The 25,546-nt window shown below is 41.6% G+C and overlaps 1 long non-coding RNA gene across 1 annotated transcript in view; it reads left to right on the top strand.

The window, feature by feature from the left end:
- LOC139005574 (uncharacterized) overlaps nucleotides 1-21,098 on the top strand; it is a 52,410-nt gene extending 31,312 nt beyond the window's left edge. Inside the window, exons 2-3 of the long non-coding RNA XR_011470680.1 lie at nucleotides 20,260-20,476; nucleotides 21,022-21,098. This is a non-coding gene — a long non-coding RNA (uncharacterized lncRNA). The remainder of the gene's footprint in view (nucleotides 1-20,259; nucleotides 20,477-21,021) is intronic.
- Nucleotides 21,099-25,546: the final 4,448 nt, after the last annotated feature.

The following is a 25,546-nucleotide window of genomic DNA, read 5'->3' as shown; positions in this document are numbered from 1 at the left end:
AGATCCAAGAGCCTGTGTACCCAGTGGCCAGTCTGAGACCATAACAGATTACAACTCTTCACATCCGTAAGTGACACACTCAAGGGGCAGACTTAGTGAACACCAAAGCCCCAGTGAAGCAAGTCCTGCCCCATAGGGTGTCTCCTGCACAGCAGTTCTTCCATTGTAGACACAGCTGGTCCTTACAGCCAATTGGCCTGGAGGTCAATTCCTCCCAGTGATACCAACAGCAATCAAGGCTTAACTATAACAAGACTGTGCACACTGCCCACAAAGGGGTGCACCGAGAGTGTCCACCTCAGGTGACTAGGGAGGCTGAGCCACTGGGCCCTACAGTATAGGACACCTACCACACAAGGCCACTCTATCAACTAAAGGAGACTTAGCAGCTACCCAATACATAGAAACAAATGCAGGGAAGCAGCCAAAATGCGGAGACAAAGAAACATGTCACAAATGAAAGAAATGGATAAAAGCAAAATACGGGATATAGAGTTCAAAACCACAGTTATAAGGTTACTCAAGAATCTTCTAGAAACCTCCAAGGAACTTAGTGAGACCTTCAAGGATCTTAGTGAGAATGCCAAAAAAAAATGGAAAAGGACTAGTCAGAAATTAAGCATACACTGACTGAAATAAAGAATAATATACAGAAATTCAACAGTAGACTAGAGGATCCCAAGAGTCATGTCAAAGATTTGAAGTACGAGGAAGCAAAAAACACCCAATCGGAAGAGCAAAAAGAAAAAAAGAATCCAAAAATATGAAGATAGTGTAAGGAGCCTCTGGGATAACTTCAAGCGTACCAACATCCGAATTATGGGGTGCCAGAAGAAGAGAGAGAGCAAGATATTGAAAACCTATTTGAAGAAATAATTGACAGAAAACTTCCTCTACCTGGTGAAAGAAATAGACTTACAAGTCCAGGAAGCACAAAGAATCCCAAACAAGAGGAATCCAAAGAGGACAACCCCCCTTTGCTTTCTCCCACCCTCAAATAATCTTCCTTATATCCCCTCCTTAATCTCAAATGGATTTAAAAAAAAAAAACAACCAAAGAACTGCAAACTGTTATTCTCCAGAGCCTTTCAGATTTTGCTCCCCGGCAGATGTCATCAGTTTAGCTCAAGTAAACTCTTACAGGAATTCTCCACAGGTTTGAACACTTCTATGTTGACAACTGTCTTTGGGATTATTGGTGGTTTTGTTCTAGTTAATTGAGCTTTAACTTTAGGTCAGTCATTTTCTATCTTCTTGTTTCCATTATAGATATGTTTCTGTCTATTAATATCAAAATACTACTTTTTAAACTATATTCCACAAATTTGACACCCGTTTTTCAGCAACTAGTGCAAATCCCTGACTCAGAAACATATGTGTGTGTTTGAATGTCCACAAAGAGGGCAGCTAGACCAGGCAATGGGCTTCGGGAGGAAATGGTCAGATCATGTGGGGCTTGTAGGCCATGGCAAGGACTTTGACTATTATTCTGAGTAATATGGGAAGACATGGAAGAATTCTGAGCAGCAAAAAGACATGATTGGATTCACTTTAACAGGATCACCCTGGATGTATTAATTCTATATATGAATTTTACAACAAAAACTAATAAAGACAGGGAAGATTTCGCTCTTTCATTTTGTCAAACAGACTCCTCACGGGATTTTCAAGATCATGTCCTTCCTATATACAATGAGCATCTATTGACAGTAGGACTAAGTAGCTTTTCATCCCAATGGGACACTTCTGAAAATGAAAGAAACCACTATTAATAATTATGATAAGAAACAGGTACAGACAAGGACTGTTCCAGGCAAATCTGGATACATGGTCAGCCTATCTACTTAGCACTGATTGTGATCAACATGTTCTGTCCCTCTGCCAGGACACAGAGCTTCATCTGAGAATAAAAAAGCATCCTCAGGGAAGGTACATGATTTCAGTACAATGTGACCAGTGATATGGAGAATAACAGAGAGAACAAGCCAAGCAGTCCCTTTGTCTTCCGAGGCTATGATGGCGAATACTAATGTTTTTAATTAAGGCAATACTAGCAGTGGCATTTCTTCAGGTCTACTAACATCTTCCAGTCAATCATTTTACTTTTCTCAATGTATCTTGTTTGATTAGTATACCATTTATTGTTAAACACTTAGGCTTTTTCAGTTCTAAATTGTTGTGATACCGCTGTATTCGTTTCCCAGGACTGCAATAACATATTGTTACCAACTGTATGGTTTTAAATAACAGAAATTTATTCTCTCATAGTTTTGGGGGCTAGAGGTCCAAAATCAAGGTGTCAGCGGGGTTGGTTCCTTCTGGAGGCTCTGAGGGAAAAGTCATTCTGGTGGCTGCTGGCAATCCTTGGCATTCATTTGCTTGTAGACACGTATCTCCAATCCCTGCCTCTATCATCACCTCTCCCTTTGTCCTCTCCTCTTCACAGAAGGACAACAGTCACAGGATTCAGGGCACAGTCTGGATCCAGGATGATTTTGTTGTTGTTATTGTTGTTGTTGTTAATCCTCACCCAAGGACATTTTTTCCATTGATTTTTAGAGAGAATGGAAGGGAGGGAGGGAAAGGGAGAGAGAGACATTGGTTGGTTGCCTCCTGCACTCATCCCAACTGGGCCAGAGGAATTGAACCTGCAGCCTAGGTATGTGCCCTTGACCAGGAATCAAACTTGTGACTCTTTGGTGCACGGGGCAATGCTCTAACCACTTAGCATACCAGCCAGGGCCAGGATGATTTTATCTTGAGATCCTTACCAATACAGGGTTAGGGGTGCTGACTGCCTGTGCAGTCAAAATGCATTTTGAAGTTGGCCTTCTGTATACCTGGGCTCCCAACCACAAATCAAAAATAGTATGAAAAAATACCTTTCCTAAATAAGACTTTTGAATTTCTTCATAGTTTGTCCTGGATCTGAGGTAATGAAGTATATTTGAGGTGGAATTGCTTTTAAAAGCACTCAGTTGGGAAAAATAGATGGGTTAGAGCAGTGGTTCTCAACCTTCCTAATGCCGCAACGCGACCCTTTAATACAGTTTCTCATGTTGTAGTGACCCCCAACCATAAAATTATTTTTGTTGCTACTTCATAACTGTAATTTTGCTATTGTTATGAATCGTAATGTAAATATCTGATATGCAGGATGTATTTTCATGGTTACAAATTGAACATAATTAAAGCATAGTGATTAATCAAAAAAACAATATGTAATTATATATGTGTTTTCCGATGGTCTTAGGCGACCCCTGTGAAGGGGTCGTTCGACCCCCAAAGGGGTCTCGACCTACAGGTTGAGAACCGCTGGGTTAGAGTCTCAAGGCCACAGATGAGAGACCATTAACAGCAACAGGTGGTGATTTCTAGAGAGGACAGTCACTTATCAGATCATCTATCAAGCCTGTTAGATAGTTTAATGTTTAAGTGTAAATAAGAATAATAAAGTCTCCATGAGGCATTCAAAAATGCTTCCTCAGTGGTTGAGCATCGACCCATGAACCAAGAGGTCACTGGATCGATTCCCAATCAGGGAATATGCCTGGATTGCAGACTCAATCCCCTGTAAAGACGGGCAGGAGACAGCCAATCAATGATTCTCATCATTGATGTTTCTATCTCTCTCTCCCTCTCCTTTCCTCTCTCTGAAATCAATAAAAACATTATATATACTAGTATATACATATTTTTAAATGCTTCCTCAACATTTAGTTAATCTTGGGGTTTTGCTGAAAGAACTAATTTTAATAACTTTGTTAGAGGCATAATAGAAAATGGATTAGCACCAGCAAGCATTTCGCTAAAGCTAGCCTCAAACCCTTTCAGTTGCTAATGATTCTAGAGTGGTTTATTGGCATGGTTTCCCTTAATCAGTGCTTGAGAGTGGCTATATTTTAATATTTAGTAATATATTTAAAAAGATAACTATACAAACCTCCTAGATTGTTGCCTCTTGCTCAGCATGCTTTTCTACAGAACTTCTCTTGGTTCTAGAAGATGAAGGAGATGTAAGAATGGATGTAGAACAATGTGTGCAAATTACAAAGTGGCAGATAGAGCAACATTTAAAAACTCCTAATTAGGAGACCAAGATGGCGGCGTAGGTAAACACCGGAGACCGCTGCCGCAAACAACCATTTCAAAAATACAACTAAAAGACTGAACGGACATCACCCAGAACCACAGGAAGGCTGGCTGAAGAGAGACTCTACAACTAGAAGGAAAGAGAACAGCAAATCGAGGCTCAGAGGCGGCGCAGTGTGGAAAATACAAAGGTACCGAGGTGCGCGCGAAAGCGGGCTGGTGGCTGAGGGCGCGGTTGTCGTTTTCTGCCAGGAGTGAGTCTCAGACTCTGGGCTCCAGATCCGGGCGAGTCTCTAGGGACCCAGACTCAAACGGGAGAAGCGGGATTATCCGGCATCAGTTGGGACCTGAGGGCAGCTTTCTCTCCGAGGTTTGCAGCAGCTGCCGGGGTTCTGAGAAGCAGAGCCTCTGGGAACGGGACTGAGCGTGGCCATAACTGCTCCCTCCGCCCTCCCTGTTGATCCCGCCCCGCCCAAAACCTGCGCACAGCCATTTGCCGATTGCCTCAGGCAAAGGCTGGATTAGCACCTCCCCAGAAGGCAGACGTTTTCCACACAGCCATTTCCACAGCCAGCCGGCCTGGTGGTCAAACCCCTCTAGTGTTAACTACAACAATTAAGGCTTGGCTAGAACAAGACTGCGCACAGAGACCACAAGGGGGTGCACCAAGAAAGCATAAAAGATGCGGAGACAAAGAAACATGACAGAAATGGAGGATATGGAGCTAAGAATCGCAATTTTGAGGGCTTGCCATAAATTTGTGCAGAGCCTCACGAAAACTAATGAGACCCTCGATGCTACGATAAAGAAATTAGAAAGTAAGCATACACGGACTGAAATAAAGAATATTATACCCAATAGCAGACCAGAGGAGTACAATAATCAAACCAAAGATTCGACAAAAAACACCCAATTGGAAAAGCAAAATGAAAAAAGAATCCGAAAGTGTGAAGATAGTGTAAGGAGCCTCTGGGACAGCTTTAAGCGGTCTAATATCAGAGTCATTGGAGTGCCAGAAGATGAGAGACAGCAAGATATTGAAAACCTATTTCAAGAAATAATGGCAGAAAACTTCCACCACCTGGTGAAAGAAATGGACTTACAGGTCCAAGAAGCGCAGAGAACCCCAAACAAAAGGAATCCAAAGAGGACCACACCAAGACACATCATCATTAAAATGCCAAGAGCAAAAGACAAAGAGAAAATCTTAAAAGCAGCAAGAGAAAGAGGCTCAATTACCTACAAGGGAATACCCATACGACTGTCAGCTGATTTCTCAACAGAAACTTTGCAGGCCAGAAGGGAATGGCAAGAAATATTCAAAGTGCTGAATACCAAGAACCTACAACCAAGATTACTTTATCCAGCAAAGCTATCATTCAGAATTGAAGGTCAGATAAAGAGCTTCACAGATAAGGAAAAGCTAAAGGAGTTCATCACCGCCAAACCAGTATTATATGAAATGCTGAAAGGTATCCTTTAAGAAGAGGAAGAAGAAGAAAAAGGTAAAGATACAAATTATGAACAACAAACATGCATCTATCAACAAATGAATCTAAGAATCAAGTGAATAAATAACCTGATGTACAGAATGAACTGGTGATTATAATAGAATCAGGGACATAGAAAGGGAATAGACTGACTATTCTTGGGGGAAAAAGGGGTGTGGGAGATGCGGGAAGTGACTGGACAAAAATCATGCACCTATGGATGAACACAGTGGGTGGGGAGTGAGGGTGGAGGGTGGGGTGGGAGCTGGAAGGAGGGGAGTTATGGGGGGAAAAAAGAGGAACAAATGTAATAATCTGAACAATAAAGATTTAATTTAAAAAAAAAAAAAAAAAACTCCTAATTACAAGAGCTTCCAGCAAAGGAAGCACTGAAGCGAAAAACAGCTGGGCCACCACTGGGGACGTGATAGGATGGAGACTCGTGGGATCCCTTCCACATCTAAGATTCTAAACTGTTCCTGAGCAGAGGAGATGTGAGCACTACTGAAAATGCCAGCATGCCCATGTGAAGAGGACCAAGGCAACTGACTTAGCAACATGGAGGATAATGCTTCAAGACCTTGGACATCCGTAACCCAGGCCGAAGGTGGCCCAGGTAACAATAAGGCAGAGTAATGTCTTGGAAATATACCAGCTTCTCAGGCAGGCAGTTCTGAGTCCTGGCTCCTCTGCCTCTAGCTGTGTGTGTCTCTGTTCCTTCATATACCTCAATTAGAATTCAAATGACATAAAATATGCAAAGTACCTGAGTATTAAGTACGTGATAAATGGTCACTGGAATTATTCATAACTAGGAAAGAGAAAAAAAATTGTTGCATAAAGGCAAAACTTCTAATCATGAATTTGAATGATTTATATAGAATGTATAAACTTTAAAACTTATGATGATATATTTTATCATGCAAAATAATTCTATCATCATAAGCAATCATCATAACATGGGCGCTGTTTTCATACACTGAGTGGCCAGATTATTATGACCAGCCAGATTATTATGACCACCCATCAGTACTTCATTGGGCCACCTTTTGCCTTCAATACTGCAGCGATTCTTCTTGGCATTGACTCCACGAGATGTTGAAAGGTGACGCAAGGAATCTGACACCATGCCTGATGAATAGCACTGTCCAGTTCTGTGAGATTTGATGGTTGTGGAACCAGCTGCCTGATGGCTCTTTTAACTTCGTCCCACAAATGCTCAATTGGATTGAGATCTGGTGATTGTGGGGGCCACCTAAGCAAGGTAAAGTCTCCCTCATGTTCTTGAAACCACTCCTGCACAATACGAGCACCGTGGCATGGCGCATTGTCTTGTTGGAAGAAGCCATCTCCATTGGGATACGCCATCAACATGATAGGATGAACTCGATCAGCAACGATCTTAGGTATGTTGTGCTATTCAGACGTTTATAATGATCTGGCCCTCTAGCAACTTCAGCGGGAAATTATAGCTAATTTGCCTACAAACATCAGGTGACATAATAAGCTGGCCACTCAGTGTATGTCAGCATAGAAACACCACCTCAGTGGTGTACTTACTATACATGAGAACACATGCTGCTCATGCCACTGCTGAAAAATTGGGTTATCACGGCCCTCCCTCCTCCATATCACTTCCCAAACCAGAAAATACTTTATATGCACCAGTGTGTTAAATAAAGTATTCTTTCTTTCCTTGGAAGAGGGAAATATTTTGAAAAAAATCTATTTTCATAATTTAAAAAACTTATCAGAATGATCTTATTTGTATTGAATTATTTTTGCTGGTGTGGGTAAAAATCCATTTTCTTGCTACAAGGCTTTATTGAAACAATATGAAATTGATGTCTGATATCAAGAATTCAGTTCCTTCACGCACTTTTACAATAGCCTAACATTCGGTGACTGGTGTACGTCCAGTTTTCATAGATGCATGCTGTTGGATGGCCTTTCTCCATGGATCTCAAGGCTGCTCGATAGTCTCTCAGCAACTCTGCACATCTTGCAAGCAGAGGCACGAATCACCTTTTGTTACAGACTATCTTTTCAAGGATGTCTGTCTAGAGAAAAACTTTGACAGATAAAGAAGGTGCTTCCCACTGGGGCAAAGAACAGGCATGTCTGCTCTCCAGTGTAATGAATATAATGTCTCTCCTTGAAGCAAAAAACAGGTGTGCTTCCTGCCCATTATATAAACTTCAGGCCAGAGCGTCTATCCTGTCATGCAACCCGCTGCATGTGCAGGTGTCCTCTGGCCTTGTCATGTTGCCCTTTGGAGCTGGAATTTAGGAAACTGTTGTACAAATGCTACTATTCTGGCTACTGCTGTCCCTTTTCAATAATAAATTGCCCCTTGTCTCTGACCTGAAAGACTTCTACCAGTTTCCATGAGGCTGTGGCAGGTGAACTGGTTAGCTTGCAGGTTGGGAAACCTCAGACCATTTGCTCTTCTTGACACATATCTGGAACTTTTATTTGCTAACAGCAGGCACTAAGGAAAGGCACACAGTCTAGTAAAGTGAGTGGGGACCCCAGGAAGTTCTGTGATTCATTTTGCTGAGTTCAGATTGAAAGATGTCTCAATTATATCTCTCTATCTAATATTAAAGGCCCTGGGAGAGGGCAGAGAAGAATGAGAAATGTGTTGTAAAGGGGGAAAGCTTTGTTAAAAAGATATCTGCACTTCAAACTGGGAAATTCAAGTTCTTGGATTCAAATTCTAACTCTGCTAGTGGAGACAAGTCACTGAGCTTCTCAGGGGTGGAGGTCATCTTTAAGGTCATCCCTTTCCCAGTTCTAAAGTTCATGATCCTCTATTCTGAAAGCTGTTATAATTCCTTTAAAATCAGTTTTAGCCACACAGTTTCAGCTTTGTGGAAAGCTATGCCTCTATTAGTTGCAGTTATGGTATCTGAGTTGTTAACCCATATTACCTATCAGACTTTGCTACTTACACAATGCCAATTATTAGGAAGTCTTTTGGTGATCTAAAAATAACCCATGCTATAGAGTTGGGTACAAAACTTCCCCAGTAATTTAGCTTCAATAATAAGATTTGGAAAAAAAAAAACAAACCTTCATTGCTGAGGGATAGTATAGGTCAGTGGTTAAGAGTACACATTTTGAAGCTAAACCATAGAGATTTCTAACTTGACTCTGGTTGGTCAATGTTGGACAAATTAGCTACCTCCCAGTGTTTTAATTTCCTCATATATAAAGTAGAGATAATCATCATAGCTGCAGCACATAAAGCATCAAGTAACTGCTGACTTCGTGTTTGTTATTTTTGTGAGATCATGTCACAGGAGATAATTGGTTGTACAATGTTAAGGGAAATAAAGGCACAAGTCAGTAATTCCATTATGGAAGACTGTTGATCGACTGATTGCTTGCTCAAAAGTTGAGTAGCCTAAAGGGATGAAGAAATCAACATTTCCTGCAGCTTCATCTGTAGCTGGCGGTGTGGGGAGAGGGATGAGACCCAGATGCTACCAAGTCTGACCTCTTCCTTTCCCATTTTGCAGCCACCCTATACTAGTATACATAGAGGCAAGGTTCAGTCTGAGGAATCTTACAGGTACTGACAGGAAAAGCCTTTCCTTTCCCACCTGAAATGTGCCCATCAGATGGTTTTCCAGAGCAGCGGAATGGGGCTGCTGCCCTCTGGTGTTCTGTCCACCATTACGCGTTAGGATCACACAGGATATGGGGCCACCTCCCATACCCACTACAGTGTGACAAAAATACCTAGCATGGCTGGTTTGCAAAGCTCGTTCATATGTTTCACATTTGAGCCTCATGCCCTTACTGTGATGGCATGAGGTAGGAAGAGCACATGATTTGAAGTCAGAATTCACTTGTTTGGTAATTCACCAAAATGGGCTAAGTACCACCATGTGCTAGGTACTGCCCAGATCTCCCAGTGACCTCAGCTCTTTAACCTTTAGTTAAGCCTCAGCATAAGCAAGTCTGTCTTGTTTCTAATCCTTTTTGTGGCCAACGTGCTAAGTTTGAGATGGGAATGAGGATTGGGTAGCTCTAAACCTGGGTGGGGCTGGGGATTTCTACAGGATGCTAATTATGATGCTTTCCTGCTGGACTGCTACATTAGCAGTATGAATGAATAAAGATGCATTCTCAATCTAGCATGCCTAGAGCAGACCAGTACTGTGACCATTTGTAAAGTTGTGTGTGTGTGTGTGTGTGTGTGTGTGTGTGTGTGTGATCCATTATATGTTTTTAGAAACCAAAGAGGTGCTTATAACACTTCCTAGAACATGGGACTTTTTTACTGAAACAAGGTATTAGGTGAAGTGACATTTCATATCAACTCGTAAGTTCAAAGAAATCAAACCCATGGTAAATGATTTTTAGACTAATGATAATCAGAATATTATACCTGAAAGCACATGAGAGACACTAATAGCTATAAGCAAATAACATGGAGAATTGGCTCTAAAATCAGCTCATAAGTGATAATCAGATATAGTAAAAATGTATCTTGAAAATAACTGTAATTACCCATAAACTGTACTGATTATACTGATTTAAAAAACCCTCAAAGAATGCATTTCATTTCTTTGTCAATGGTTGAGAAAACTTTAAAATCATTCATGTGTTCTTTCCTTGAGTTTCAGAACTCCTGTGGATAGTTTTCTAACCTGACTGCATCCACTGTGTGAGTCATAGGATTGGAACCACTGAGGAATGTCCACTAAAGGGTTTTCAATTAACAAACTTGAAATGTATGCATGACATGATTTAACTGAATCCTTCAGTACTGTCACCATTAAACAAGAGAAGATGAAAAATGAGTCCATGTATATAATTTAATAAACAGCAACAAAACAAACTTAAGGAAAGGAGGAACAAGGAAACAATGAGGCTAATGAGAGATCTAATGAGTTAGAAAACAGAAAATCAAGTGAATTGATAAATCCAAAAGGTGGCTTTTAAAATAATCAAATAAAATGGGAAAAAAAGCCCTAGAGCTCACAAATGAACTAAAATGTAAGCTGCATGAGGACACGGCGCCTGGCATATAATGGGCACGTAATAAATATTGTTTAACTTAATAAATGGATTGAGAAAATAAGAGATTAGAAAAACAATTTGGCTTTGTGTGGTGTGTAATATTGACATGTGCTTAGTCTTTGCACCAATAGGGGAGAGAAAACGGGAGCCAACGGGTTTCTAAGGGCCATGATTGTGGTGGCACACAGCACTTCTGCCCATATTCCAGGGGCCAGAGCCATTACTTGGTTTCTTCTTAGAAGCAGTGGGGGCTGTGAAAGGCAGTCTTCCTGTGCCCAGCGAGAATTTGACCTGGTTTGGTTTCTCTGAAGCAGGCAATGCCTGGAGGTCACCTTCTCTCTCCCTCAACATGGCCTGTCCCTCTATTAGGCCTTTACCACTTGGTGCTGTGTGCATCTTTTCATGGCTTACCTTTCCCAACCAGGAGAAAGATCCAGGAGAAAAGAAATAACATCTTCAACTTCTTGTCCTAAACAACACCCAGCATGAGGCTCTAGGTGGTCAAAAATTCCTCACTCCTACAGAGTGCATTTCAATTTACAGATTGTCTTCACAAATTTATTTATTGCTGATTGCTGAAGTGGAGGACCAGTGTTTCTGACTATGATATACAAATGTTTGGATGAGCTGCAGAAGGTTGAGCAAAGCCAATGTTTCCATTACATCCAGTTCAGCCAGCCCACATAGACATAACCTCTCACTTTCACTCCTAAAATAAACTCTACTAGGTCATGCTGTATTTTTATTTTATTACTGTTGGCATTTTATTTAAATGTTTATATTCATATTCATAAGTGAGATAGTGGGGTCCTTTTATGTGTGCTATCTTTTCTGTTTTGTATCAGGGTTATACCAGTTGGAAATGAATGACCCCAAATGGTAGAGCCACACTTGGGAGTCCCCATTTCTGAATTTTTTTTAAAAAAATGTTGATTTGAGAGAGAGGAAGGGAGACAGAAAGAGGGAGAGAGAGAGAGAGAGAGAGAGAGAGAGAGAGAGAGAGAGATTTGTTGTTCCACCGATTTATACATTCATTGGTTGACTCTCCTATGTGCCCTGACTGAACCGCAACCATGGTGTATCAGGAAGGTACTCTAACCAACTGAGCTACCCGACCAGGGCTTGGAGTACCTGTTTCTGAGTCTCTATTGGAGGACAACTACCAGGAGAGCTGCCTGACCCAAACTGGACTGGGACATAAAAGGCAAATAAGCTTTTATTTTGGTAAGCCACTTAAATTTGGAGGTTCTTGTTACAGCAGCAAGCATTGCTTTTCCTGACTCATACAACCATTTCATTTCAGGTCCTGCCATCATCCGAAGTGATATTTTGTCTACATGAGTGACCCTTCAAAGCCTTAGTCTCACAGATCCTCTTAACCCGATTAACCTATATAGCCCCATATCCTTTAAAGCTTTTTTAATGTTACTTTTTCTTTTTCAGATAGAGAGAGGAAGGGACGGGGGAGGGGGAGGAGAGAGAGAGAGAGAGAGAGAGAAACATTGATCAGCTGCCTCCTAACTGGGAGTTGAACCAGTGATCTCCCAGTGCATGGTACGATGCTCAACCAACTGAGCCACACAGGCCAGTGCAAGAACCATTTTCTTTACTGCCATTTATTGATAATTTTAGAGCCTATCACTCTCTAGAGCTTCTGTTCCTCAACAATAGCAAATTCCAACAGTCACTCTGTACCACAACTGCCTTTCCCTGCAGCGCACCACTTACTTGTTCTTCAGCCCCTTCAAGGTCTCTCACACACTCTTCTGTTATACCCTTCCTGCCTTCACTTCCTTCCCTACCCATCTGTATTAGCTCGGGCTGCCCTAACAAAATACCATAGACTCGGTGGCTTAAACAAGGGAAATTTTTCAGTTCTGAAGGATAGAAGTCAAATATCAAGGCTTCAGCTGATTCCGTTTCTGGTGAGAGCTCTCTTTCTGGCTTGTGGACAGTCACCTTCTGGCTATGTCCTCACATGGCCTTTCCTTAGTGCATATGCGTGGAGAGAGGGAGAGCTCTCTTGTATGCCTTCTTATAAGGACACCAATCATAGATCAGGCCCCTGCCCTTAAGACCTCATTAAACCTAAGCTGCTCCCTTAGAAGCCCCATCTCCAAATACAGCCACGCTGGGGGGTATGGCTTCAAATAAAATAAATTTTAAGGTGGCACAAACATTCAGTCATAACACCATCTTATTATTGATGACCCATAAGTTCACTCTCGAGTTAACTAGTACCCTGACTCCCTCAACTATTTGTCCTTCCATCACACCAGTTTGGAGAAACTACACATGGATCAATCCTAGGGCCCACCTTCTCTGCTCCTATACCAATCCTACTGGGTAATACTGGGAGAAGGGGGCGGGGAGTCACACAAATTTGTAGACATGTTGTTGTTTTCAACTAGACAACCTTTTATATTTCCCTTGTCTTGTCATCTCTTCCTCTTATTTCCCATGAAGAGCTCCAGGACATGCCACTGTGGCATAAACGTCATTTTGAGCTGAAAGCATTTGACTCCCCCCTTCCTCTCTCCCTCACTCCCTTTCTTCCTTTGGTCTCAAGCCTTTGCTTCATTCTTTATGCCTTCTCTTAACTAGATCTTCCTTCTCTCCTTTACTGGCTTTTCTACCCTGCATTTAAACGTACCCAAACCTTCCAAATTTTAACAGCTCTCTCTTGATTCTGCATTCTGTCTTCATAGTTCAGGCTCTATCTTTTGATATCCTTTACTCACACCCAAACTTCTTGAAAGAAATGGCTGAACTTCCTTATTTCTCATGCATTCCTCAACCCACACCTATATGTCTTCCTCCTCCACTTAACTCCTTGTGCCAAGGTTACCTCTTCCTGAATCCAGTGAACATTTGCAGGCTTTCTCTTCCTTGATCTAATGCATTTGGCCCTGCTGGATGCCATCTCCTCTTCCTCCCTTAGCGTCAGTGATTGTATTGTCCTGCTCTGCTTTGACTGTTACCTCTTTGACTCCTTTTCTAGCTCCTACTCTTCCAATTACTTAGAGATGTCTGTCTCCATTATTCCATCCTCTTCTCATGCTCCATAGTCTCTGATTTGTTTTATCTACTTCCATGGCTTGAAACACTAACTAAATGCTGACTAACCACCAAAATCTCTCACTCAGTTCTTTCTTCTGAACTCCAAGCGTTTTCTCCATCTTTGTACTGGATGCTTCTTCTTTGATGCCCTACAGACTACTCAAACTCAACATGTCCAAAATGAAACTCATTTCCTTCTTCCTCTAACATATTTCCCATCACGGAGAACAGCACCACCCTTTACTAAACCACCTAAATTATAAATCAGAAGGTAAGTCTTGATCTTCTCTTCTACCTTCCTCCATCTAAACAGGCAGCAATCTTGTCAGTCCCAGCATTTTAATGTCTCCCAGCTATATCTCCGTCTCCATCTTCATTACCATATCTCAATTCTTGGCCTTCATCATCTCCTCCTTGGATTACTCTTACAGTACCCTAACTAGTCTCCTACTCTCTCCTCACTGTAGTCAGAAGGATCTCTCTAAATTATATAGGGGAAGAAAAACTATTTTGCCTCTGCCCATCTTAGGTTCATTGCCTGGGGCCCTGAGAATTAGAGTAACAAAAGACAAGTTAACAAGAGAAAAACAAACAAAAGTATATTCACATGTGCAGCATGCACAAACTGGAGAGCACTCAGTGACTATCTCAAAGGGGTAGTTAGAATCTGGGCTTATACAGCATCTTAACAAAAGAACAATAAATTTTTAGACAACTAACAAGATAAAGGAAAAGAACATTGAGTTCCTAGGGTAGTAAATTGTGGGAAGTGAGAACTAATGGGAGATAAGGGCTGGTTAGTAAAGTTTATTACATGGACTCCTCTGGGCTGTCTCTGGGTTGATAAGGATCCAGAGTCGTCTTTGGTGATTTAATTCTGTCTTTTTGGGTACAAAGGGAAATAGGGACACATTTACAAATTTATGGCCTGCTTTTAGGCAAATGGGGAACAGCAGAGAGCTTTTCTGATATCAGCTTCCTCTCAATTGCCTTCAGCTCAAAATAACCCTTTATGCCAAAGTAGAATTTTTGAGATGACATATCTGCAACCCTTCACTTACAAATCTGTTTATATCTCTTCCGCTGCTAAAATCATTCACAGGCTGACCTTATAGCTCCCAGAATAAGGTTGAAATGACTTGGAATGGCACAGAGGACCCTTCATGATTTGACTTTTTCCTACTTTCCAGCTTCTCCCCTGTAGAGTTCCCACCTCTACCCACCCTCCTCTATAGTCCTGGCAAAACCAGACTACCTGCCATTCGCTGAATGTACCACATTCTCTCTAGCCTCTCAGCCTTTTCCCATGTTACTCCTTTTGACTGGACTGGAATCCCCTTCCTCCAAGTCCACTTCATCTGAGAAATGCATTCTTCAGGGCTTGTCTTGAGGTATTAAGTCTTTAGGAAAACTTTCCTAAACACTCAGCACCACCACCTTTCTTTGCTCTCCCATAATGCTTTGCACATATTTTTATTATTATCCATACGTAAGTCTGAAATGATTTGTCTGTCTAATTTCAATCAATGAAGTCCTAAAGATTGCGTGTCTTTAATCTCTTCAACAACCTGTCCTATTGCTATGGCCTCTGTAAAGACCTCTATGTGGTTTCCCTGCTTCCATTCTTGTCTTCTCCACACCCAACTCATCTCAACATCACTACCAGAAGGATCTTCTTCAGATGCAAAGTTAATTAATATCCTTTCCCTGCTTCAAGAGGATCTTTTAAGGAGGGCATAAGTCAAAACTGGTTCAGAAAGTGTTGCTTTAACATGTGAAGAAATGAATGAGGTCGAAGATGACTTCATAGAAGTGGGATTTTTACCAGGTGTTTTAGGATTGATAAGCTATCAAGCAGTGGAAAATGCTAGGGGTAACATTTGACTACCTCTTTAAGGACTCGGAATAGGCCAGATTGGAATGCGTTGTTTAGATAGAACTTTGGTAGTGAACACTGGAAGCATTGCCTGGAGCCAATGGAAAGAGAATTTTGAATGCAGTCTTAAAGAGTTGCACCGCTAAATGTGCTTTATGAAAGACAGAATTGAGTTCTGCATCCAATTCCCCTACTTCAGACTAACATGGCTTCGGAAACTTAAATGTGAAATGAAAGGAAAGGAATTATTTTTTATTATAATTATTAAATGACAAGTCATACACAGAGTCCCAAAAGGCTGAAAACTCAATGTTACAAAGATACTAGAGAAAAGCCAGAAGAGATGTTAGGATGGATAGAACAGAGAAAGCAGACAGAAATAATTTTGAGCTGCCATTTTAATATCCTGTTATAAAAATTACTGAGATATAGACTGACCTAGGAAAATTTTTTGAAAAGAAAACCATCAGTTACATATTTCACCATAGCCAGTGCCTGTTTGAATGTTTAATATTTAAATGTATATCAATGCTAATCTTAAATAATCATAGTCTCAAAAATAATTAAACCGATAAGAATTTTAAAAAGTTGGGGGGGCAGGAGAAGGGGGGTAAGAGATCAGCTAAAGGACTTCTATGCATGCATATAAGCATAACCAATGGACATAAGACACTGGGGGGTAAGGGAGGCCAGGGGATTGTCAAGGGCGGGTGAAAAAAGGAGACATATGTAATACCCTTTGTAATACTTTAAGCAATAAAACAATTAAAAAAATAAAATAAAAATAAAAAGTTAGGGTAAAAAGTGCCATGATGTAAAGAGGGGAAAAAATGTGTTACAAAGTATTTTTGTCTTCAGAGAAAATGATAGGTTGTTTAAGAGGATGCTCTGTTGTGTAAAAGCTGGGTTATCAAATCAAATGCTTCAGAGAAAGGCCCTTATTCTGTGAGCCACAGAATAAATACTTCTGCCTTAGGAAAAGGTACCCTTTCATAGTATGAATCATCTTCAACTGGCTAATAATTAAACCAGTGATTTTTAATTTTTTTAACTATTAGTAGACTAGAAAAGATTGAATTAATGTAGTTTATGTTATTCATTTTAAAGGCTTTTTAGAACAATGTACTGAGAATCGGTATAAATTCCCTGACCTACAGATTGAAAAACTTCATGCTGTTGCAGTATGCCAATCAGTCAACAAATGTCTTGCCATTAAAATAAATCTGAATAGTGATGTGCTAATGATCTATGTATTTTGCAAAACTAGTTTAAGGTTACAGACCTATTTCTCAGGAACATATTAATTATTAGCTATCATGGTTCTGAATGTGAGTTGTGACAATGTTATAGGATATTTTATGAACCTAAAGGAATGTTTAAGTTTAGGTAAAGTGGAGGTGGGGTGAATTGAATGTGCTTACCTCCCTCCTCCCATCCGGTGGAATGACATTAACTGAAATGGCAGCAGCCTCAGAAGTAGCACAGAAGGTAATCTGTGCTGGTAACACACCACCCAAGAAAGGCTGGTGACAGCAATGACTTAATGTCAGAGGTTGAGGGGAGTGATAAAACAATGTGTCTTCAGACTATAAAATGCCACATATTGGCAGACTCCAAACTATGAGATTCTAAAGTACAATCATCTGGGACAATAGTACTAAAGCTTTTCTCAACTAGAACTAAAGTTATAAAACAAGTAGTGATTTAATAATAATAAAAAAGAATTAGACAGAGAGAGACAATGGGAGCAAAAGAAAGGAAAGAAGGGAAACGATACATGGGAAAGGAAGAGAAAAAATGAAAAAGAACTGACTTAATACTTCGTGCTAAATTCAGTGGACTTTTTTGCATCAGAACAAAATCAAACATAAGATTATAATCATGAATAATATGTACGAATACAAATTCTGTAATCACTGTCAAAATGATAATGCCACTCCTATTTTAGACACATTTTAATTGGACACGTTCAGTTAATTTTTATTCAGCTGTCAGTAAATACTTTCTGGAAGTTGCTAGAAGGTGATCTGAATGTGAACATTTAAAATAATGAATAAGTCCTGGCCAGTGTTGCTTAGTGGTTAGGGTGTCCACCTGCACACAGAGTGTCTCCAGGTCAAGGGCCCATACCTGGGCTGCAGGTACGTTCCCTGGCCAAGTTGGGGTGGGAGGCAACCAATTGATGTCTCTCTTTTTTTCTCTCTCTCTCTCTTCTCTCTCTCTCTCTCTCCTTTTCACTCTCTCCAAAAAGCAATGGGAAAAATATCCTTAGGTGAGGATTAACAAAAAGTAATAATAACAAAATAATGAATAAATAACCTTAATACATCTGTAAGCGTAAAGATGAGTATGTGGGCTAAATAGCTTCAATGTCTACTTTTTGGTACAGATATCAAGGTGTTACTAGACCTGGTATGTGTAGGCTATGCTTTCTGTTTTTCCAACAGAAAGGTTAGGTTTATGATGAATATCTTCCATCTTAAAGAGTCTTCCTGGGCTAATAGTAGCATCTGTTCCTGAGATGGCTGGTGGGACCAGAGAACCAGTGTGCTGTCTGTGGTGGGTTGATTCAGACAAGCTCAGGGAGGTATTTGGCCCTTGAGCTCACACATTGAAAGTTCCCCAATGCAATGGCAAGCATTCTTAATTCTTCTAGCACAAAGTGTGTGTGTGGAGGGGGCGGGGGGATGGTGTGGCTAAATTGTCTATGTAGCTGGCAGCACGTGGCCTTGGCTCTGACCACTGATAGACAGAGGATGGTAGGTCAAGCAGAGGCTCTGGATCCAGGGATGTGAGATCACATCCCATGTGGGTACTTACCAGCTATGTTATGTAACCTCAGGCAATTTTTCCCATCTGCAAACAGATCTCTTGATGCTTACCTCACAAGGATGACATACTTCTTTGCAGTTACGTAAGCCACACCCTGGCACTGTGCCAAACACACAGACCACAGTCACCGGGACCCACAGTAATCACACTTTGTAACTCTAATACATTGCTGCACAGATTTTCATGATTGGCTATAATGAAGCTAAAAATTATAAGATCTAGTGATATCTGGATGCCTACTTCCAGCAAAAGTTATGCTAATACCAAGTTTAGAATATTAATAATGAATCAAAAAATATAGAAGCCAATTAGAGCATAGCCAGGGACATTGAAAGCTTATAAACTTGGGTTCTGATCTTAAGATCCTTCTTAATGGCCACATGGCCTTGGGCGAGTTACTAATTTCTTTCTATTTTCTCCTATGTAAAATGGAGCAACAGTATTTATTCGTGTTTTTATCTAGACCAGTGGTTCTCAACCTTCTGGCCCTTTAAATACAGTTCCTCATGTTGTGACCCAACCATAAAATTATTTCCGTTGCTACTTCATAACTGTAATGTTGCTACTGTTATGAATCGTAATGTAAATATCTGATATACAGGATGGTCTTAGGCAACCCCTGGGAAAGGGTTGTTCGACCGCCAAAGGTGTCGTGACCCACAGGTTGAGAACCTCTGGTCTAGACCAAATGAAACAGTATGTATGAATACTGGCTCTGCCATGGACCAGTTGGGCGACCTTGCTCAAAAGTCAAGTGGCTTTCACAGGAACCCCTAACTCAAAGGCTGTTAGGATTAGCTCATGGAGAGCTGTTGAGGTCCAACCCCAGCAGGTCCAGGGGTTCCCAAAGGTGTGGACGGAGTTGGCGAAGAAGGAATGACATGGAGACAGCGTTCAGTTGATCAGCAGCCTAGCCAGGATCTCTAGCCAGGATCTCCAGCCAAGTTCTGTGTTTTATTGTCTTGTTACATCTGTATTTATACCAGTTGATTTTAATCCTGTCAATTTCTATTCCAAAGGTTAGGGCGTTTCTTATCTCCATTCCAGGGAGTAAAGATTATGTAGCTTAAGCGTGATTGTTCATAGTTAAAGTGATTAACTACCCGACTGGCACTTAGTTAAAGGGTTTTATTCCCTCCCTAACTTCAGGGGAAAATCCCTACCTGGGGAAACAACCTTTCTTGGAGAGATGACCTTGGTTAAAACACATAGTGCCAAGAAGGGGAGCAAACATATTAAGAACAGTACGCCAGGTCCCTTGAAACATATGCTGTGCAGACGTTTCTTCCCTGCAGCGACTGTGTCAAGCAGCAAGGATGGACCGGCTCCCGGCAGAGAGCCCTTACAACAGTGGCTGGCACATGGCAAGTGTTCATTTTTCGTTGTCACTTCTTATTCATCAAGCTTACTGCTAATAGCCAGAAATTAGGTTCATGAGATAACAATGGCAGAGAGCTGAAAACGTGATTCAACAATATAGAGTATGGTATGGTCAGAGGACCCACAGAAAGCAGTGTGTTGAGCCTTGTACTCTTGAGTTTACATGGACTCTCAGTGGGAGAGAAACAGGGGTCCAGGTGGAGGAGAGGAGCAATCACTGTTCTGGAAAACACTGATGGAGGTGAGAGGGCCACTCAGCAGGTGTGAGCCACCTGTGAGCCACCGAAACTGGCCTAGTTGCCATTTAGGATGGCCATTCTCATCTTGCTCATCACAGTTCACAAAGCACTTCACATCCACTGTCACGTACTTGACTCTCGCCTGGAGCAGGTGGGCATTCTGAGCAGCCAACCCTCCTGTTATGCATCTACCCCCTTCCAGTTCCTTCTTTTGCCTGGTTTTCTGTGCGGTCATGTCATTTTTTTCCTCATACAGGGAACTAAGTCAGAAAATGTCATGGAGGTTGCTGGAAGTTTCCACGTCTTGATGAGGAACACCGCTAATTGGCCTGTCAGACCACACGACCTCCACAGGGGTCGTCGCTGACTGCACTGGATGGCACTGAGTGAACACAGCGTCTCTGCTGTTTATCCACTGAAGCAGTCAGACTTCCTCTTGACAGAACTTGACTCCGAAATAACCTACTGCAAAGGTAGGAGGCAGCTTATTAAATTTGTGTCAGGCCTACCGCCTGGTAACCTTTTCAGCCCAGGCTGATTCCTTTCAGGCCCTTGACACGTGCTAATTGGCATGACTCTGTTAGCAGACGCTGAGGGGAGACAGACATCGGCTGGCTCCCTGCTTCTCAAGTGCTCAGCATGTCACTTTTCGTAAATACCAAACAGGAGGCCATAAACAAGTAGGAACTATATGAGAAATGGGCATGTAGGTGTATTTAGACAGTTCATTCCTCACCGAAGATGACCAATCCCTTCTCATGCTCTTCTGAGCGGTAAAGAACAGCGTTACAGCCCAGCCAGCATGGCTCAGTGGTTTAGCATTGATCCATGAACCAGGAGGTCACGGTTTCATTCCCAGTCAGGGCACGTGCCCGGGTTGCAGGCTAGATCCCCAGTGTGGGACGTGCCAAAGGCAGCCAGTCAATGATTCTCTCTCATCATTGATGTTTCTATCTCTCTCTCCTTCTTCCTTCTTCTCTGAAATCAATAAAAATATATTAAAACAACAACAACAAAGACAGTGTCACAGACATGGGACAAAGAAGAAAAGATACCACGTGGAAATCACGTTGTGGCCTCTCCTCACCTCCTGCCCATTACAGTGGACAGTCCTCCAGCTCCTTCCTGAGCGTGTTTCGTTCACTGGATAAATGCTTCTGTTCTCAGCACTGAGAACACAACATCAAATAAAACTGATAAGCACCCTGCCCTCGTGGAACTCCATAGTAAGTAAAATATATAGGATATCAGATGGCGATGAATGGGATGGAGCAAAACAAAGCGGAAGGGGACAGGGAGGTGGGCTTGGGGTGGGGCTCGGAATGTTTTTGATGCTCCATGTGCGCCTCCAGAGTAGTCAGGAGTTGGGAGATGCAGAGGAAGGACATGAGCTGGCTTATGAAAAGGGTTAAGAACCAACCTAAGAGGGTCAGGGTGGGAGCAGGGAGACCAGCGAGGCCACTGCGGTAACCCAGCGAGAGCTGCCGGTGGCTCGGACGGGGACAGGGTGCAGGTAGTGAGAAGCAGTCAGACTACCAGATAAATTTTGAAGGCAGAGATGAGGGAATTTCCCCAGAGATGGGACCTAGGGCATCGCACCAAGGTTTGGGGCCTGAGCAGTGAGAGAGTTGCCATGTGACTAATGAAAAAGACCATGGGAAGAACCACATTTATGCGACAATTCAGAGGCATTTCTAGGTTAAATGTAAAGTCGCTGCATGGAAATGCTCAGAGACAGTAACATGCTTGGCACCTGGCACTTTCCAGGGTGAGTAATGCTCTAAAGAGAAAGAGTGTGGACCGGAGGGCAAGTCTATCCCTGAGCATCTTTACGGTCATTTGCTTGGGAAGTAATAAGCACATGTTCCAAGCATTTTCCAGAAGTAAAGGAAATGAAAACATAGCCAGAATAAACTTCCCATAAATGCCTCTGCCTCCATCTCCTCTAAAGTTTTAGACTCTGTGGGAAGAGGCTTCATTACCTGGTAGGATCCTGGCAACTGCCCCTAAAATCAGCAGCTGAACACCAGGGAATACTATGCAGCAGTAAAAAAAGAAGGATCTCTTACCCTTTGAGACAGCATGCAGGGACCTGGAGAGTATCATGCTAAGCAAAATAAGCCAATCAGAGAAAGACAAGTATCACATGATCTCACTCATATGTGGAATCTAATGAACAAAATAAACTGATGAATAAAATAGATCCAGAGACATAGAAGCATGGAACAGACTGTTGAATCTCAGAGGGAAGGTGTGGGAGGGTGGGTGGGAAGAAATCAACCAAAGAACTTTTATATACACTGAGTGGCCAGATTATTAAGACCACCTAACGTTTGTAGGCAAATCAGCTATAATTTGCGCCGAAGTTGCTAGAGGGCCAGACCATTATAAGTAGGGAAGCAGGTTGTTTACCACGACAGTAGAAGTGATTTGTTTCTGACGAGATGGGTAAGCAACGCAATTTAACAGCCTTAGAACATGGGATATATATTCAGATAGAAATATACAGTATATATATATATATCTGTATATTTATATATACACTTATATATATGTATATTTATATTTATATATAAAAAATCACTTCTACTGTCATGGTAAACACCTGCTTCCCTATTTATAATGGTCTGGCCCTCTAGCAACTTCGGCGCAAATTATAGCTAATTTGCCTACAAACGTCAGGTGGTCTTAATAATCTGGCCACTCAGTGTATATGCATAACCCATGGACACAGACAATAGGGTGGTGAAAGCCTCAGGTGGGGGGGCGGGGGGAGGGGTCAATGGGGGATAAAGGGGGGTCTATGAAATACTTTCAACAATAAAGATTTATTTTAAAAATTAAAAAAATAAAAACAAGAACTGTATGGGATGTTTGCCACTGGTAGATGACTCTGCCATCTCCCTGAAAGTGCAGTACTTAAAGCAGTTAGAAAATAGCCTGTGTGGCCCAGCTAGCGTGGCTCAGTGGTCGAGTGTCAACCTATGAACCAGGAGGTCACAGTTCAATTCCCAGTCAGGGCACATGCCCAGGTTGTGGGCTCGATCCCTAGTGGGAGGCGTGCAGGAGGCAGCTGATCAATTGTTCTCTCTCATCATTGATGTTTCTATCTTCTCTCCTCCCTTCCTCTCTGAAAATCAATAAAAAATATTTTTTAAAGGAAAAGAAAATACCTTTAATGGCAAATAGCAGGGGAGTTAATCATTGTTATGAGTATAGAAATCCTTAAAGAGCATTGCCTGAGTCCAGTTCTGTAGGAAAATCTCAGACCTTGTAGAGTGCTCCATATGATTTCATTTTCAAAAGCCCTGCCAAGTTTCTAAGATGGTTAATGTTGACCAATTAAACAAGAAGAAAAAAAGTAATTAACATTTGCCATTCAAATCATTACAGATATATCGCTAATGAAGGTCCTTATTACACACTTTAGGTTATAATTAACAATATGACTTTTCAATTGAATCTTTTTATGAATAAGATTTATTAACACAAATAGCCCTGACAAATTTGGCGCAGGATCAAGAACTACATTTCCTCTAGGTTTTAAGAAAAAGGCAAAGTTATAAGTGGTTGCTTTGGGGAGATATTTTCTATGTTCTCCACTGATTTGAAGTAGGTCAGACTGAGAGCTGAAGGCTTCCCTAAGGTTGTAACTAAGTATGAATATTAGAACAACTGAGAGCAAATAAAAAAATAAACAACTTCTTTCAGGCTTTCACATTGCAGGCTTCCCATTATGTTTCCACCTCAGGCAAGATGCTTTTCTTAAAAAAAAAAAAAAAAAGGATACTTTTTTTTAAGTAGATTTTTTTAAAAAAATACTGTACAATAACTCTATAAATCTAGACTTTGAGAAAAAAATCACTTAAACATGAATGCTATGCTATCCACAGGGTCTAGGGATCAAGCAGCTGAAGAGACTGGCACCCTTGTTTCCTGCCCCTTTAGTTAAATCCCCAGGGGCCAGGGCACAGTCGCTGTCTCATCTTCCATCAAGTCGGTGTGTCCCACTGTGGAAAGCAAGCTAGACCTCTTAACATTCCTAAGCCTTGACAAAATATATCAACCCCTGAGCATGGAGCTTATTACAAAAATGTAGTTATTATTATTATTGTTAAGATGGTGATTCTCAGTCCTCAGAGAGCAGAGTTGGGGCAAAAATATATACAAATGCTCACTAAGCAGCCTGAACTATTGTAATTTAATTCTGCAAGTCACTCCGATGTATTGTTTTTCCCCCTTGAAAATCACATCTTTCTGTTTCTTCCCACCCAAATCATTCACTCTTGTAAAATTGGCTTAGCCAAATCAATATCTAGGCTAGCAATATAAATTTAATTACAGTGAGGCTTGAATAAACATGAGCTCCAACACATTTCTTGGTCTATAGAGTGATAACTAAATTAAGTAGGATTATTTCATCATTATGGTATTAAGCTCACGCTGTTACCCAAGAGAAGCTAATATTTCTAACTCTTTTAACCTAAAAAGTATGCTACAAGCATTTGCATGAGCCAATCCCATCTGTTTCCCCCTTGAAGAGCTCTGAGCTAGGCCTACATGGCAGCTGTGTTTTCAGTGCAGTGTGGAATGGGAGACAAGGAAGGTTCTTCCTGGACCCTATCCACAGGGTCTAGGGATCAAGCTGCTGAAGAGACTGGCACCCTTGTTTCCTGCCCCTTTAGTTAAATCCCCAGGGGCCAGGGTGCAGTCGCTGTCTCATCTTCCATCATGTCTGTGTGTCCCACTGTGGAAAGCAAGCTAGACCTCTCTAAACATAGAGGCCTCCCTGACACCTCCACTCAGGCACCCCTTCCAGGCTTCGTCCCCGGACCTCCCCATCTTTGGGTGTTTCTAGATCAGTACCCTCGCCGCATGATAAAGCTCTATGTCTGCCTCCCTTCAAAGCCTGGAGGTCTTTGGTCTCCAGGTCAAGCTCAGGGACTGGCACATATGAGGTATTCCATACTGTGTGTTGAAGAAATGAATGAGTGAATATAATTGAAAAGCTAAGACATACAAACACTTGCTATGTGCTAAGTGCTGGATAAAGAGTAGAAGACATAGTTGAGAATCTGGTCACAAGGATAGGGAATGTGCAGAGAGGCAGAGCAGTAAAAGCCAGCATTGCTTGGTTCAGGGCGAGAGCAGTGAGCTGCAGGGTTAGGGGCGGGGGGTGGGGGGGATTGTGTTAGGACAAGGGTATGGAGCAGAATCTTGAAAGCAAAGCAGACCACTGCAGGAAAGCAGCCTAAAACCAGATGCAAGGAGGCAGGAGGACAAAGAGGGCATGATGGGCAAAGCCCTCTTAGGGAGCTGAAAAGAATTACAGTTTAGAGTATTAGCGCATAGATATTAAAAGACTGGGTTCTGATGTATCCAGACCAAACTGGATTCAACTCCTGACTCCTTTACTACATGTTCTTTGGGCAAATCACTTAACATTCCTAAGCCTTAACAAAATATATCAACCCCTGAGCATGGAGCTTATTATAAAAATGTAGTTATTATTGTTAAGATGGTGATTCTCATTCCTCATGACA

This window comes from Myotis yumanensis, unplaced genomic scaffold (assembly GCF_028538775.1).
Source record: "Myotis yumanensis isolate MYYU_CA2020_CCGP unplaced genomic scaffold, mMyoYum1.0.hap1 SCAF_3, whole genome shotgun sequence".
NCBI lineage: Eukaryota > Metazoa > Chordata > Mammalia > Chiroptera > Vespertilionidae > Myotis > Myotis yumanensis.
This window is presented reverse-complemented; position numbering and strand designations above follow the sequence as displayed.